This window comes from Schistocerca americana, chromosome 5 (genome assembly GCF_021461395.2).
Source record: "Schistocerca americana isolate TAMUIC-IGC-003095 chromosome 5, iqSchAmer2.1, whole genome shotgun sequence".
NCBI lineage: Eukaryota > Metazoa > Arthropoda > Insecta > Orthoptera > Acrididae > Schistocerca > Schistocerca americana.
Genome location: NC_060123.1, coordinates 612,323,549 through 612,340,602, shown reverse-complemented (window position 1 = coordinate 612,340,602; position 17,054 = coordinate 612,323,549). Strand labels below are relative to the sequence as shown.

General features: G+C 42.5%; 1 protein-coding gene and 1 non-coding gene across 3 annotated transcripts in view; both read right to left on the bottom strand.

The window, feature by feature from the left end:
• Positions 1-17,054, bottom strand: part of LOC124615459 (nuclear factor of activated T-cells 5-like) — a 403,737-nt gene that overhangs the window by 159,971 nt on the left and 226,712 nt on the right. The window lies entirely within an intron of this gene.
• Positions 4,912-4,986, bottom strand: Trnas-cga. Its single transcript has one exon. It is a non-coding gene; the product is annotated as a tRNA-Ser (tRNA).

The window sequence follows — 17,054 nt, the reverse complement described above, 5'->3', positions numbered from 1 at the left end:
CAATAGCAACATCCTTCATCCCCTACCCCAAAAAAATCCCGGGTGCAAAAATCAGCCGGGGGGTGATGGGATCAGTCTTCTGGGATGCACAATGGATCATTAGGGTGGTGGATTGCTTGCAAAAGGGCGTAACTATCAGTGCAGCATACTACTGCACCCTCCTGCGCTGTTTTAGAGAAGAAATAAAAAAAGGCTCCAGATTTGGCTGCAATCACACCTTTTTTCTTTCCCCAAAGCTAAAAAGAGACTTCAAAAAATGACTATTTGATAATGATGATGCAGCGATTGATGCTGTGAACGCTTGGTTGGACTCGAAATCGGTATTATATTGAAAAATAAATTGGTATTATTAAATTCCTGTCCTTCTATATTTGTTAGGCTAGGAACTTTTCGCCCTCCCCCCTCCCGCCCTCGTAGAATTGTCTTCAGTGATGAGTGCCGCTTCGAAATGAGCTCCGATGACAGACGACGACGTGTTTGGAGACGCCCCGGAATGCGTTGGTATTCCAACCTGACCGTCGTCCTCCACACGCCCCGACACCCAGAGTGATGGTCTGGAGTGCCATTTCTTTTCATAGCAGGACCCATTTGGTCGTCATCCGCGGCACCCTTACTTCGTAGCGGTTCGCAGACGTTATTCTAAACCCCGTTTTGTTGCCCTGCAAGACAAGCCACCCTGGCCTTACATTTCAGCAACAAAATGTCCCTCAGCACAACACGGAGAGACCTTCTACTGCTTGTCTTCGTGCTTGCCAAACCCTACCTTGGCCAGCAAAGTCACCGGATACCGGATCTCTTCCCCCGTCGAGGACACTTTGAGCATTATGGGCAGAGTTGTCCAACCAGCTCGGGATTTTGAGGGTCTAATGTGCCAATTGGGCAGAATTTGCCACGATATACCTCAAGAGGGCAGCAAAAAATCTATCAATCAATGGAAAGCCAAATAACTGCTTGCATACGACCAGACGTGGACAGACGCGTTACGAACTTGCTCAATTTGTGAAGCTCTTTCTCTTGATTAAATCATCCATCTTTTCTAAAACTGTGATCATTTGTTTCTCTGCACATGTACGTCACATCTACCGATTTCCGTACTATTCGGATGATTCCTTCGTGGTGCGTCTCTTTTCTTCGTAGAGTGTGTTAACTTGAAAATCATCGGGGATAGGCTTTCCACTGCTTCATTTCCATGTCCTCCGACTCTTACTGGTTTCCGTACTAGTTGTACATAGCTTTTAGCTCCCCGAATTTTATCCCTAGCACAAAAGAATATGGTGAGGAGGGGGAGGGGGGGGGGGAGGAGAGAGAGAGAGAGAGAAGAGAGAGTGTATTCTAGTCAACACTGTCAAACGCTTTCTCTACATATGTTAACTTTGCGTTTCTTCTAAACTCTTGCATTTGTGTTGTCCACGCCACCACATGTCAAAGACAAAATCAGGGAGCTGTCACCTTGGTATGCAGAACAGGGTATAGAATGGATAGTGGCTTCGCTTCTACAAACAAGCAATGCAAGAGCCGAACAAATACGTGACGCAGTTTCTATAATGCGATGCAGCGTCTGACGATCGCTAAGCGGTCATCAGGCTAAACCTTCGGGGGTCGGTTTTCCCCACTGACAACTACGTTTTGTAATAACAAGGCGAGACGAAACCGTGATGAGTCGTAAGCGAACGGCTGCTTTTGTAGGACTAATATTGAGAACACGCTTCCATATTATGCCGCCCCGTCACAGCCTGTGCATCAACATACTTTTCATGCTGTCGCGTGGGGGATACTGCTGATCTTACTCAAGTGGCGGCACAAAATGTCGAATCAGTGAGCGGATTAAAGCTGCTAAAGCCCATAACGAACCTGCAGCGCAGTGTCGTATCATACAATCGCGCGCGAGGGGAAGAAGCCTTAGAAACCGTAAGAACTGTTCGTGGCTTCATATTAAGACAGTAATCTTAGATTGCCAATCTTATAAGTGTTCTCTATGCAATGCTGTGTCGTTAAATGCAGGCTATAGTACACAGCTTTACACATGCTTAAAGACGAACGCACTTCACGGGGAAGAAAAAGCACGTGACCGAAATCAATCTGGTGCCTTCTTCTGGAAATAATATATTAATTCACTACCAGAGAAACGTTGCTGCTAAGATTCTTGAACAGTTGTTATGACTTTTACACGTAAAACAATGCGGATTAGCTATGATGCTTCTTCGTTTCTTTTGCACTCCTTTGGATGATCAGTGAAGGTAAGATACATCACTATACAAGTGGAAAACACTCTCAACGATACAATACAGCTGACGGAATTCCACTGTATTTGGCAGAGTCAAAACTGAGCTCAGCGAGTTACGTTATTGTGCGAGCAGCGAAACCGCTGCTCCCTTGACATAAGAACTTCATTTATTATCTACACCGAGGAATTTTGAAGGTGGGAGCATTCTGGGTGTTTCTACAAATGGCGAGTGTCCACGTATCGTCTGCGCTCTAATGACTATATTTTGAGGAGGAGGAGGAGATTAGTGTTTAACGTCCCGTCGACAACGAGGTCATTAGAGACGGAGCGCAAGCTCGGGTGAGGGAAGGATGGGGAAGGAAATCGGCCGTGCCCTTTCAAAGGAACCATCCCGGCATTTGCCTGAAGCGATTTAGGGAAATCACGGAAAACCTAAATCAGGATGGCCGGAGACGGGATTGAACCGTCGTCCTCCCGAATGCGAGTCCAGTGTGCTAACCACTGCGCCACCTCGCTCGGTCCTACTATATTTTGACTCCCAAGTCGGTAGCATGATGCTATCAGCTCGGTGCTCTTCTATTACAGGTCGTCAGTTTTCGCCTGTCTGCCGCTCTATATGTTTACAAGGTCTTGACGGGACGGTACGACAAACATACTGCAATGACGTAAATGGACAAAAAAGGCAATGTAACTGGGAAAAAAATTCTGTTTGGGTACGTCACAATTAAACAGCTGTAAGCCACCCTAACTGGAAAAATTGTTTAGATTTACAGCGATTGCAGGTGTAAACTGAAATGGAGTACAGCATCTTCTGGGTAACGATGTGATAGAGATGACGCTCAGGCTAAGAGGGACAAAGAGTGACTGGGATCGCGCTTGACGTGTCACCGTTCTTAGAAGTGGTTTAAAAAAAAAAACAATGGAAAAACTAAATGATAATTGCCGCATCCCTCTACTTCAGAGTAGTAACCATGGTGGCGCCTCAGTCGCTCTGTCTTGCTGGATGGGAACATTTCACCACGTCGAAGTCATGAGTTGCAGGAAGGAGATTTCCTGACAGGAAATGAATTAGTAGCGAAAAGAACACACAAAGACGTACCAAATGACACTTTTTTTCACCGCTTTTCCATGAACGAATCAAACAAAAGTTGTGCAATTAGCAACATTCGGAACGAAATATATATGCTGTTTTCACTTTCGATGTGTTGAGCATAGATTAAGGGCAACAGGCAGATTCCATATTCCTAGATTCCCAAATTGCTCAACACGGTACCATGCTGCAGACTGTTAACAAAAGTAGGAGAATACAGAGTAGTTTCCCTGATATGAGAGTGGCTCGGAGACTTTTTAAATAATAGAACCCAGAACACTGTCCTGGACAGCGAGCGTTCGTCAGAGAGAAGGCTACGTCAGGAGTTACTCAGCAAAATATTCATAAATCATCAGACTGATGGGTGATCAGCAATCTGCAACTGTTTGCTGATTACACTGTAGTGTACGGGAAGTTTTGCCGTTGAATGGCTTTGACAGAATTTCTATTTGGTTTTACGAATCGCAACTCGCTGTAAATGCGGAAGAATGTAAGTTACTACAGAAGAGTAGCAAAAACAAATCTTGTAATGCTCGAATGCAGTATTAGTGGCGTGCTGCTTGACACAATCACGTCGATTAAATACCTGGGTGTAAAGTTGCAAAGCGGCATGAAATGGAACGAGGATGTGAGTCGATAGTAGGGAAGGCTAACGGTCGGCTTCAACTTACTGGGAGAATTGTAGGAATGTGTATGTTATCTATAACGGACGCGGCATATAGAACACCAGTGCGACCCGTTCTTGAGTAATGTTCGAGATTTTGGGAACCTCGCCGTAATGGATTATAGGAAAACATCGTAATAATTCAGAGGCGTGCTGTTAGATTTGTTATCCGTAGCTCCGATCAACAACAGAGTATTAAGGAAATTCTTCGTAAACTCAAATTGGAATCCCTCGAGATACGACGATGAAAACGCTAAATGCAGACGGGTGTGAAGACATTTTACAGCAATGTGTCATGGGTATAGTAGAGGAACACTTCGGGCACAATGACAATGCACTCTGTCATAAAACAAACTCTCTAAGGCAATGTTCTGTGGACAATAACATTCCTGGAATGGAGTGGCTGAGAAGAGTCCCAATCTGTACCCAATGGAATACCTTTGGGATAAGTTAGAAGGCCACCATCGTTCCAAACCCCACCGTTCAACATCACTACCTTCTCTGGTTTCGACTCTTGAGGAAGAATGGTCTGACATCCCTCCACAGACGTTCAGATATCTCACTGGAAGTATCCCCAGCAAGTTCAAGATTTCATGAAGGCGAATGGTGGACACACCCCACATTAATGTTCACTAACAGATGTCCCCGGTTATTTTGGATCACACAGAGTACGACAGGGCAACTGGAAAAAAAAAATATATATATATATATATATATATATATATATATATATATATATATATGTGTGTGTGTGTGTGTGTGTGTGTGGTAGGTAAGCAGCACTGAAACCAGAGAAGAAAGTCGAAAGCCAGTCGAGTAGTGGGTTCTGCAAATGACATCGACGAAAAAGAAACAATTTATTATCTAGAATGAGATTTTCACTCTGCAGCGGAGTGTGCGCTGATATGAAACTTCCTGGCAGATTAAAACTGTGTGCCCGGCCGAGACTCGAACTCGGGACCTTTGCCTTTCGCGGGCAAGTGCTCTACCAACTGAGCTACCGAAGCACGACTCACGCTCGGTACTCACAGCTTTACTTCTGCCAGTACCTCGTCTCCTACCTTCCAAACTTACTTATTATCTATTTGCTGAACGACGCTGCAAAATTGTCATACTCTACAGAGGAATCAGTATCATCAGGGATGTGTGGTACTACCCATGATGTTTGGAACACATTCCCGGCACGTAACGTCTATTTTCCTTATATTTCCGCCACAAACTTAGATTATAGAAATGAGTTATGTAGATACGCACAGAGAATATGAAGTGAAAGATAACCTATGATAATGCTACATAACTGGCCCCAAGGGAGAAGAAATGTTGCAAGACAAAATTGTAGATGGCTTCAAATTTTCAAAATAAAAGCCGAAGATAACGATGAAAGAAGAACATGAAAAAGAAAAATAGTTGTCTGCCCTGCCGCAAATGAAACGTGTTTATTTATAGTTAACAGCTATATTTCCCGGATTTCCTGAAAATTTGCCTACATTCAGGTATGTATCCTGCCTAAACTTCTGTTTGCTTTCACAATATTACAGTCATCTTTAAAATCAGCGACGAGTAGTTTTTGAGATACTGACGAGGTACTCACCGGCCTACTTGCATACATTACTGTTGTTCCACCCCAGTTAATATTAGACATGTAAACGTATTCTTCATCCCAACTAGCGAGTTTCTGCTCCTGTATAAGACAGTTCCTCATAATTAGACTAGGCTCATACATAACGTCTAGTCTACACTAGCTGTAACTGGATCTGACATGTACGTCGTGCAGTCTCCTGTGACCCGTTCATTAAGTCCTGCATTTACGTATAAGGGATCGACGAGCAGCATTGTCTTGCTTTTTGCTGCTTTGTATTTAGTTCTTGCACCGTCTCCAATACACTGAAACATATTCCTTCTCTTGTAAATTCTACTATGTTCCGAAATCTGGCGCGTCAACAGCTGATTTATCACCGGTTGCGTTCAAAACTTCCATTTTCTTTCGCTTAATATTTTCATTATTACCGCTTTCCTTCTGCGATGACGACAAACCAACTTTTTGAGCATTCACCAGCGTAGCGAGATGGATATCAGAAAAGGTGGGTAGCAACTAGTGAAAACCGAGGGAAAGAAATGAAACTGGAAAAATTAATAACGAAACCCGCCTACTGTCTTTGTAGCATGTATACTACTTCAATGTACGTTTCCTAGCCGCAGCTTCATCGTCAGGCCCTTCTGTTGTTACGTAATGACCTTCATTGCGGCGTTAACATATCACAAACACGTATTTGTGGGAGTTACAGCGCATTCTTAATTGCAACTTGTGGAATGCACAAGAGAAATCGACCAAATTCAAAGGTACACATACGTTCTAGTAAACTCTACATGTATCTCGGATTTTGCTGATGGCATCGTTGTTCTTGAAGAAAGACCACAAAGACCACGAAGCCGGATGGAATAGCCAGTTTCGTAGAGTGTGAAACAAAAACAATGTGCTTAAAATTTGGAACATATCTGCTCAAATTATAGCGTAACAGAAGGTATTACAAGATGTTAACTGATTTCCATATCTCGGCAGCCTTATCTGTAATAATGGGGACGTAGATGTACAAGCCACCAGCAGAACTGTGGAAGCTTCTATAATTGTGTCCATAAAGTCTCGACTGTACTCCTGTTTCGTCCTTACGACAGCCATATACGCATGTGAGACCTGGGAAATGTCAGTAAAATCAGCACACGAGCTCATTGTTTTTCACCAACGGCGTTTCAGGTGAACGCTAAACATCAGGTATGGCGACCACGCTTCAAATTATGAAATGTTGAGAAGAAGTGGTCTCCGCAGCCTGTAAACAACTGGTGATGAAAGAAGACCGAAGCTTGGAGGCATGTTCTACGCATGAAAGGTGAAAGAATCCTCAAATCAGCACTGTTGTGGAAACCAATGGATGGAAACAGCAGTACAGGAGACCTCTTAACACCTGAAAACGAACTTTTGCAAAGGTACTTCAGGGCATGGATGTGACGTGGGAGGAAGCTGAAAACCTGGCAGCCGAGTTCGCAGGAGGAAACTGGTTGCCCGATATGCTACCCAGCAGTGGAGGAACTACGTTTAGTGTTCTTCTTTAACGCTGTATATATTCCACCACAATTTCGTAAATCAGAATAAAGTATGATCGTTTCTAGCGTATTGTAATGAACGTCCTTACATAACAACACAAAACACTGATGACGATCCCGTGACTTCAAAGAACAACGGGTGTTATTACGAGGGTCGTTCATTAAGTAATGACCCAGATTTTTTTTCTCAGAACATATTTATTGTTAAGAGTAAGAATTTGGTGACAATATACACCAACATGTCGTGTCCACGTGCAATCTTTCTATGTAGTCTCCATCACATTCTATGACCGTACGCCAACATTGTGGAAGAGCATGTATTCCCTGCTGATAAAAAGCTCTTGGCCTGTAGGCGTAGCCATGTTTTCACTGCATGACTGACACTCTCGTCATGTTCAAAGTGTAGAGCCAACTGTCGAGTTGTGATGCGCCGACCGACACGAATAATGGCATCCGCACGATTTAGCATGTCAGGAGCAGTGGCTGTGACAGGACTTCCCGAGCTTGGCTGATCATGGGGCTCTCTTTCTGCATTTCCTGAGGCTGTAACTTTCTTTACCCATCGCCCAACTGTACTCCTCTCAAGTGCAGCAGCGCCATACACTGCACAGACGTTTATGGATGTTCACCCCGGTTTCTGTTTCTGCACACAAGAATTCAATAACAGCACTCTGCTTGTAACGTGAGTCGTCTGTAGACGCCATTTTGACGTTGTACTACGGCTCTGTCGTCGGTCATAACGGTTCAAAACTTCACCGGCGCACAGAACAAAATGGTTCAAATGGCTCTGAGCACTATGGGACTCAACATCTGAGGTCATTAGTCCGCTAGAACTTAGAACTACTTAAACCTAACTAACCTAAGGACATCACACATATCCATGCCCGAGGCAGGACGCACAGAACAAACATCAAATGTGAAGCACCAACAAGGACGTTTGTCTATGTATATTAATGACTTGTTAAAAAAATGTGGGACATTACTTATTGAACGAGCCGCCGTACCAACGGGCTGCAGATTGGCTCATCTAACATTTCTGTACCATGGTTGGTGGCGAACGTTTTTGTCACGATCTTCAAGCAAAGCCTGATGAAGATACAAATACGTGTCGATGGACAGTCTTTGATTCCGTTCTGCGGTGTTTAGAGGCTCTGAGCTTTCAGATTCACACTACGTTCTGAGTCGGAGATCATGTACAGTTCTGCATTCCTCATCATTTGAGTACTGTCCTGTACCTAATCTGCAGTGTCAAGTTCATTTAAATTAAATTTATACTTCTATGATTTGTATGTATACTTTTACGAGTTTCAATTTCAAAAACTGTTTACGGATATAAATATTAATAATTTATATGTTATCACTCATCTTGTGCTACCCTGGTAATTAACAGAAGGATCTGAGAAACACACTACAAGTAAATGTAGCAGGAAAGCTCTTGTAGAATGTATAAATAGGAGTAAAGAAGACCACACACCGAAAAGCAGAAGCATTGAGTTGTCTATAGCAACACACAAAAGAAAGAAAACTGCTGTCACCATGTAGGGGGATAGGCGTGTGTGTGCGTATGCTTATGCGCGCGCATTTGTGTGTGTGTGTGTGTGTGTGTGTGTGTCTTGTTTTCGTTTTTTTTTTTTTTTTTTTTTTTTTCCATCTAGCTCCTCAAAGGGTAACTCCGGAAGGTGGGAAGTCCTCTTTCTTCTGTGTGCGCCTGCCGCCAATTCAACACTTGTGCTTTTCGGTAAGTTGTCTTCTTTAATATTAAAGTATTTACACTGCAAGTAAAATGTGGCAAGACAGTGAGAACTGCACGTAGCACAGGGTGACTTGCAGTACCTGTGTTGCTCACTAGGCCACCAGCGCACCACCTCATACTGTACTGTAGCGCTTTCAGTGCTGCAACGCAGCCCTCGGTAAGGCGTGCGCCACAAGTGGCGCTGAAGCGAAACTAATTCAGCCAGTTGCTTCGCCTGTCACTTCTTATAAAGTACGAAATCAGCGTCATTGGCAGGGCCACAGGGCACACGTCATGGGCTGGAAACAGGGTACGCATGTAGTTGTTCTACTGAGCGATGCCGGGAGGCAACTGTCAAAAAATTTCCACCGACGAGTCCGAGGAGCGCGCCAACTTAGGTACATTACTAATTATCAAGACACTTGCTTTTTGCCGTCTCCGAAACACGTTTCAGGACGGCAGCGCCATCACAAATGTAGGCGTTATTTTATTTTGGTCTGAAAAACACAGAAATTTGTATTGCACCCATTATTGTGGGAGTAAATTACATTTTGCTCACCTCCTTGTTGCCAATCCAACAAGGATGCTTTGACGTTCGTATCGGCAGTTGTCACCTACATACTGTTCCAAAAACGCATATATTACGAAACCAGTTCACGTTTCCTGCAACACTCGTTTTTCTATGGATAAATTAGGTATTCAGTCTAATAAAACCGTTAGCTGCGTGACACAACCGGAAGATTACTTACCAGAATAAAGATTGAAATGCAACACGAGGTACTATTTTTCTATTGAAAGTGCACTTGATTTTCGCCATATTTTTGGGACGTTACTAGAAGCTGAGCTACCAACGCAGGAATATGTTAGACTGGTCCATTACAAAATCCTTTGTTTTTCCAAGATGGCGAATAGCCATCGACTAGCATTCCTGTCAGCACGAGAATAGGATCTACATATTCGTGACGATTAGTACACGAATTACAGAAAATCCCTCATATTTTAAGCAATGAATATAACAATCAGTAGCATGTTCACTGGACCCTTCGATTTTCCGTTCAATATTATACTCCTGTGTTTCAAAAAATGTTCTAGTTAAGTGACTTCATGGTAGCGAACGTATAACAGAACTGAAAAAGATAAGACCTGCATGTCCGCAGAATGGAGTTTCCACGTTGGCTGAACGTCATACTTTCTGAGACTAGGAGAGAACCGTTGATATTAGAAAAGCACTGAAAGCGAATTACTTAAGAAATGGAAATTAATAGCGAGAGGTGGTGTGGATATCTACAGAGACTGTCCGAGTACAGGTACTTCTAACAGGCGTAAACATTCATACGTCGCGTTGATGACAGTATCTATATTTTTATTTGTTTCAGGTATGAGTAAATGTAACAGACTAAAACGCGGCTAACTGAAAACATTCTCGGTTTCCTTGTCGCGTCAAATCTAACAAGGAGAGGCCCCCAGCGATGTGGTCACTTTTTGAATCTGTCTATACCGTGACGTAGGTTAAGATCCTAGGTATCACACTCTGCAGCCATTCATCCTCGTTTGCTAGTAATTGTCAAAAACAATATTCGGAATTTTGTGTAATAGTCAATAGCGTTAAAAAAGATTCATTGCATAATCTGGTTGCGTGGTATAATGGATAGGATAACAGCTACACATGCAGCAGGTCGAGGGTTCAAAATTCGCCAGGTGCACAATTTTTTTAACTTCTAAAGCTTTATCAAAATTATTTTGATCATTATTTTTATTCAGTTAACTAGTATAAATGTATTTTTTATTTCTATTTCTTTGTAACATCATTTTAATCACCGTAGGAGCTTACCCATTAGCTTCATTTTTTCTTTGTATCAGTCTTTTTCCAATGGGAATTTTTGTGAATATGAATTTCGTTATATTTATGTATTACAATATTCAATTATTTGAAAATTCCGATCTACCCGTTAAAAAACAAAAGACGAAATAATCTATTTGTATTTGTGCAATGGTGTGAAAAATGTATGTTTGTTACCAGATCTCCATTTCTTTTTTTTTTTTTTTTTGCACGGTAACTGTCATACAAATATTTAAAACATAACCCCTAAGTACTGGTTCAAACGGCTCTGATCACTATGGGACTTAACATCTGAGGTCATCAGTCCCCTTGACTTAGAACTACTTAAACCTAACTAACCTAAGGACATCACACACATCCATACCCGAGGCAGGATTCGAACCTGCGACCGTAGCAGCAGCGCAGTTCCGGACTGAAGCGTCTAGAACCGCTCAGCCACAACGTCCGTGCCCTAAGTCTGCACTATGGGCAAAATAACGCAAATTAAAATAAACGAAAGAAAGGTTTATAAGTAAAACGAAACTGAAGCAAAATGAGAAATAGATATAATAACAAAAAAACAGGGTGATAAAACAAAAGAAATTAAATTGAAATTAATACACAAAACTAATCAAAAACACATGAACAAAGATTTCAAATGGAGAAAAATTGATAGCGTGAAGTTCCCTTCTCTCTTTGCTCCGTTTCTTTCCTCTTCTTTCTTCCTTCTTCGTACCGCGGCTATATCTCATGGTTTTCAATGCAGAAATATAATGAAAAGGGGGCACATGTGTGTGGTGGTTCACGATATCGTACTGCTGTGGGGGTGTCACTCGTGCCTCTGGTTTGAGAAGACTGATGACTGAAGTACCAACATTTCTCAAAAGAAAAACAAGTATGTGCTCTCTTTTCTTTTAAAACTATAAATAGTAGCGCAGTAGTTCTACTAAACTGAATGAGCGCGACACCACTGATGAAGTTTCAACCTCGAAAGAAGTTTATTAATACCAATTAGCTCAAATTTAAAAAAGCTCATCCAATCCAGAAGTCACTAACAGTTAGAGTGGGTGTAGTGGTCATTGATACTCAAAAGATCGTTTCAGTAATTCTATCACTGTCCGTTTATGAGTTGCTAAGCTGATTATGCAATGATTAATATTCATCGTATCCCGACAGTAAATCTCATCTCGCTTGCTTTAAGCATCAGGACGATTACTATGCCGCTCATATAAGTCTTTAATACTTATTATCAAGCTGATGTCCGTAAATTGCGGTTAATGTTACTGAATCCAACACGCAACGATAACGCCCGATATCCAGCCGCGTAATCTTAAACTCTGAGCCGCCGGCCGAAGTGGCCGTGCGGTTAAAGGCGCTGCAGTCTGGAACCGCAAGACCGCTACGGTCGCAGGTTCGAATCCTGCCTCGGGCATGGATGTTTGTGATGTCCTTAGGTTAGTTAGGTTTAACTAGTTCTAAGTTCTAGGGGACTAATGACCTCAGCAGTTGAGTCCCATAGTGCTCAGAGCCATTTAAACTCTGAGCCTCTATTTGAGAATTCGCGCGCGATTTGATTGCACCAAAGTCGGGCTGTGGTTCCCTAGAATAATTTTTAAATCAAATCCGGGTTGTAAATTAACAATTCTATGACCATTCATGAAAGTTACTGAAGATCCGCACTCGAGCAACACGGAAGTTTTTTTTTTTTTCTTACCAAGATAAAACATATCATACCTAATGCAACAAGGTGATTTGCTTTGTCAAAACATAGTTATATCTATCTCATTAAAATTCATTACCTATTAAATATTGCACATAATTAGATCTTTACTCTGCAAATAATCAATAAAATTTAGAAATGAATTACATGTATTTAAAAAAATCTCAAGTTGACATGACGTCAACCAGTTTCGACTCCCCAACACTCACTCACGTGACGCAAAGTAGATCCGACTATATTGGACATACTCATGTAATGCTAGAATAGGAAGAAAAGTGACAGCGAATGAACAAACTGATATAATGATTAAAATTTTGCGACAAAGGAATGGAATTAAAAAAATTTAATCAATTAACTGAATAAAAATGATGATCGAAGTCAATTCGATAAAGATTTAAAAATGAGAAACATGTTTTGTGCACTAGCAGAGATCTGAATCCACAACCTCCACCATGTGAACATGTCGTCCTATCCGTTATACCACACCACATAACGAACCGGTTTTTTTTTTTTTTTTTAACTATTGAGCGTCGCACGACATTCCGAGCTTTTTTTCGACAATTACTGGCGAACGAGGGGCCATCAGGGTGTGATACATGGAATCGTAACCTACATCACAGTATAGATAGTTTCAAAAAGTCGATCGCACCGTTGGCGACCTCTTCTTGTGAGCAAAACATTGAAATTTCGACGTTGATCCTCATCCCTTCGTTAGGAGCGGCTGTTGTGGTTGCCATTTATAGTCCAGAGCCGACTTGTAATTCTCGGTCTACGTCATTATTACGTCAAGCTGCCAGGGACTGTGCCGATGTCTGCACTGGTGGCGCCACCGCTCTGGTGCGAACGTAAACAATTCAGCGAATTTCTCCGTATCTTCTCTGCTCAACGCCGAGAGATCGCTTCCGCGCACAAGTAAGATTGGAGCCGCTGCCTCGCTTGTAGTTGTCATTGCCAATATAATCACTGCTGCGTCTTTAATAACAGAATGCCTATATGTAGGAGCGTGGCATGAAATTTTACTTTTCTGAAACATTATTCTGTCTTTAGTTGTGAGACTGTGTTCAGTCAACGGCAGAGGCAGACAGACAGACAGACCAATGAATTTGCTTCCGCATTCGTAAGGAATAAACTTCAGGGACCTTGAGTCCGACACTGCCCTTAACCCCGCGCAGAATCTCCTTATCTGGTCGGAAAATAAGTTTTATCCCTCTTCTTCTCCAGACCCCAATCTATTTTACTAGTTTAACACTGCAGAAAGGAAGAAGCATAACAGCTAGATCGTTCCTTGATTGTTCCATCACTTTTGTGTTCTCCTTTCATCCTGAACGATTACATCTAGCGCCTCCATTCTTAGCTACATCTGAAACATAATTAAAACTTTAAAAATTGTTTTAAAAAGATGTTTAAAATTTTTCTGGTAGTCGCATTAGCTGCTAGCAGTTCCTTTACTATACGATCACATGCAACCGGTTTCACGATGCTTTAATCGCATCCTTAGGTGTATACTTCTATCAAAAAATATAAAACGAATTAGAATATATGTTTCTATCCAAATACGGGTTTATTCCGTATAGTTTTCCTCCGGGGCCTTATTTAAACTCCTTTTTTAGGTCCATACCCGCACTCACAGTCCTCATGTACACCATCTACGCCTGTTATCCATAGAAATTTTTCAAGTTTCATCTTGCAGCCATCCAGAAAAGGCGGTTCTGGCAATTCGAACGCCATCTGAGACCGTGTATTTTAATGGATCAATGTTAAATTAGTTATGTGAGTATTTGTTCCCCTGTCTTTTCGGTTAGATTGTATTATTTTTACCATTATTAAAGCTTCAATTTCGTATTATATTTTTTTCACAGACGTATACAAGTGACGGTACGATTGCGTCATCGAGAAACCAGATGTATGATCCTGTAATATAGGAACTGCAAACAGCTAATGCGGCTACCGAAAAGTTTTTTAGAAGATCTTAATAATTTTAAAAAATTAAATGTTTTATCATGTATCCGAGCTGTGGATCCTATAATATAATTGACACTGTTTTGATATTCCGACGAAGACACTGTTCGCGCCCACTCAAACGAACATAATCGGCATTTGCCCGTAGATGGGAAACCAACCGTCAGTCTATAGTTACGTAGCATTTACGATCATCAGAAAGGAAATGGCACTCGTTTGGTTTGCACTGTGCCTGCCTGGGCAACTTCTTCCTAATAATCTGTGTCACAGGGCTTCAAATTGATACTACGCAAAATGCGGGAATACTTACTATGTCAGAAGGCAACGCTGGAAGCTGTCTGAATAACAGCTGACAGAAATTAAATTCTAACAGTGGCTGTTGCGGTCTAACGAGGATTTCTTCGCTGAAATTTGAGTTGTTACAGTACAAAAATATTACAAACTTCCACACACGCAAACTCCAGCGTTTGATGTATACCATGTGACGTACATTAGTTTTAAGCAGCAAAGTTGTGACTTGAAGGCGTCGTCGGCATTAGTCAAGGCAGAGACGTCGGCGTTCTCGGTGTTCTGGCCAAACCTTGCATCATTACGATCCCTAGAGGTCGTTACACAACAATTATCTCATTAGCGCGTGCCAGCGCATCCTCTTCGAGGTGGCAATCACTGCCAGTTATACCTGCCTAGTAAACACGTACGGAAGACATTAACTAATCTGTCTCTTTTTAACTAGACTCGCTTGATACAAGCGCACTGTAAAAACAGTCTCGTGTATAACTTCAAGCCCAGCAACAATAACCAATTTAACCAGTTTCAAGTATAAATGATTTTTGGCTACCTGTATGGAAGACTTTAAGATAGGCGGAATGGCGGTATGTATATGTCAGCACGTGGCACCCTACTGTACGTGTCTTCTGCTGGGCGGCAGGATTAGAAGATGAATGGTTTCAGTTTGCGGTTCTGAACAGTAAGGTCACCAGTACACGTTACCCAAAACGATTGAGGAAACTGCTTGGGCGATTCCTTTGAAAATGTCATGTTTGATGTCATTCCTCAGTATGAGATTGTGATGCGTCTTTAACTACACTACTGGCCATTAAAATTGCTACACCAAGAAGAAATGCAAATGATAAACGGGTATTCATTGGACAAATATATTATACTAGAACTGACATGTAATTACATTTTCACGTAATTTGGGTGCATAGGTCCTGAGAAAACAGTACCCAGAACAATCACCTCTGACCGTAATAACGGCCTTGATACGCCTGGGCATTGAGTCAAACAGAGCTTGGATGGCGTGTAAAGGTACAGCTGCCCATGCAGCTTCAATACGATACCACAGTTCATCAGGAGTAGTGACTGGGGTATTGTGACGAGCCAGTTGCTCGGCCACCATAGACCAGACGTTTTCAATTGGTGAGAGATCTGGAGAATGTGCAGGCCAGGGCAGCAGTCGGACATTTTCTGTACCCAGATAGGCCCATACAGGACCTGCAACATGCGGTCGTGTATTATCCTGCTGAAATGTAGGGTTTCGCAGGGATCGAATGGAGGGTAGAGCCACGGGTCGTAACACATCTGAAATGTAACGTCCACTGTTCAACGTGCCGTCAATGCGAACAAGAGGTGACCGAGACGTGTAACCAATGGCACCCCATACCATCACGCCGGGTGATATGCCAGTATGGCGATGACGATACACGCTTCCAATGTGCGTTCACCGCGATGTCGCCAACACGGATGCGACCATTATGATGCTGTAAACAGAACCTGGATTCATCCGAAAAAATGACGTTTTGCCATTCGTGCACCCAGGTTCGTCGTTGAGTACACCATCGCAGGCGCTCCTGTCTGTGATGCAGCGTCAAGGGTAACCGCAGCCATGGTCTCCGAGCTGATAGTCCATACTGCTGCAAACGTCGTCGAACTGTTCGTGCAGATGGTTGTTGTCTTGCAAACGTCCCCATCTGTTGACTGAATGATCGACACGTGGCTGCACGATCCGTTACAGCCTTGCGGATAAGATGTCTGTCATCTCGACTGCTAGTGGTACGAGGCCGGTGGGATCCAGCACGGCGTTCCGTATTACCCTCCTCAACCCACCGATTCCATATTCTGCTAACAGTCATTGGATCTCGACCAACGCGAGCAGCAATGTCGCGATACGCTAAACCGCAATCGCGAGAGGCTACAATCCGACCTTTATCAAAGTCGGAAACGTGATGGTACGCATTTCTCCTCCTTACACGAGGCATCACAACAACGTTTCAGCTGGCAACGCCGGTCAACTGCTGTTTGTGTATGAGAAATCGATTGGAAACTTTCCTCATGTCAGCACATTGTAGGTGTCACCACCGGCGCCAACCTTGTGTGAATGCTCTGAATAGCTAATCATTTGCATATCACAGCACCTTCTTCCTGGCGATTAAATTTCTCGTGGTGTAGCAATTTTAATGGCCAGTAGTGTAGATCGCTATTTACACGACGTTAAAACGTAATCTTTCTTTATTTACGACATCCTAACGTTCAGGGTTCGATCCAAAGTAGATTACATGATTTTTTTCAGTCGGATATCGCTTCTTCCACATCTCGCAATAATCTGTTAATGAGAAAAACGTTGAGTTGCACCGTGGTTCGGATTCCAAGTTATTAGATGGGTCAGAAGTTCAAAAGTTCGATGAAGAGAAAGGCGTGCCACCTCTAATGGAACCATCCAAAGTAACCAAGCAAAGAAAACGAAGAGT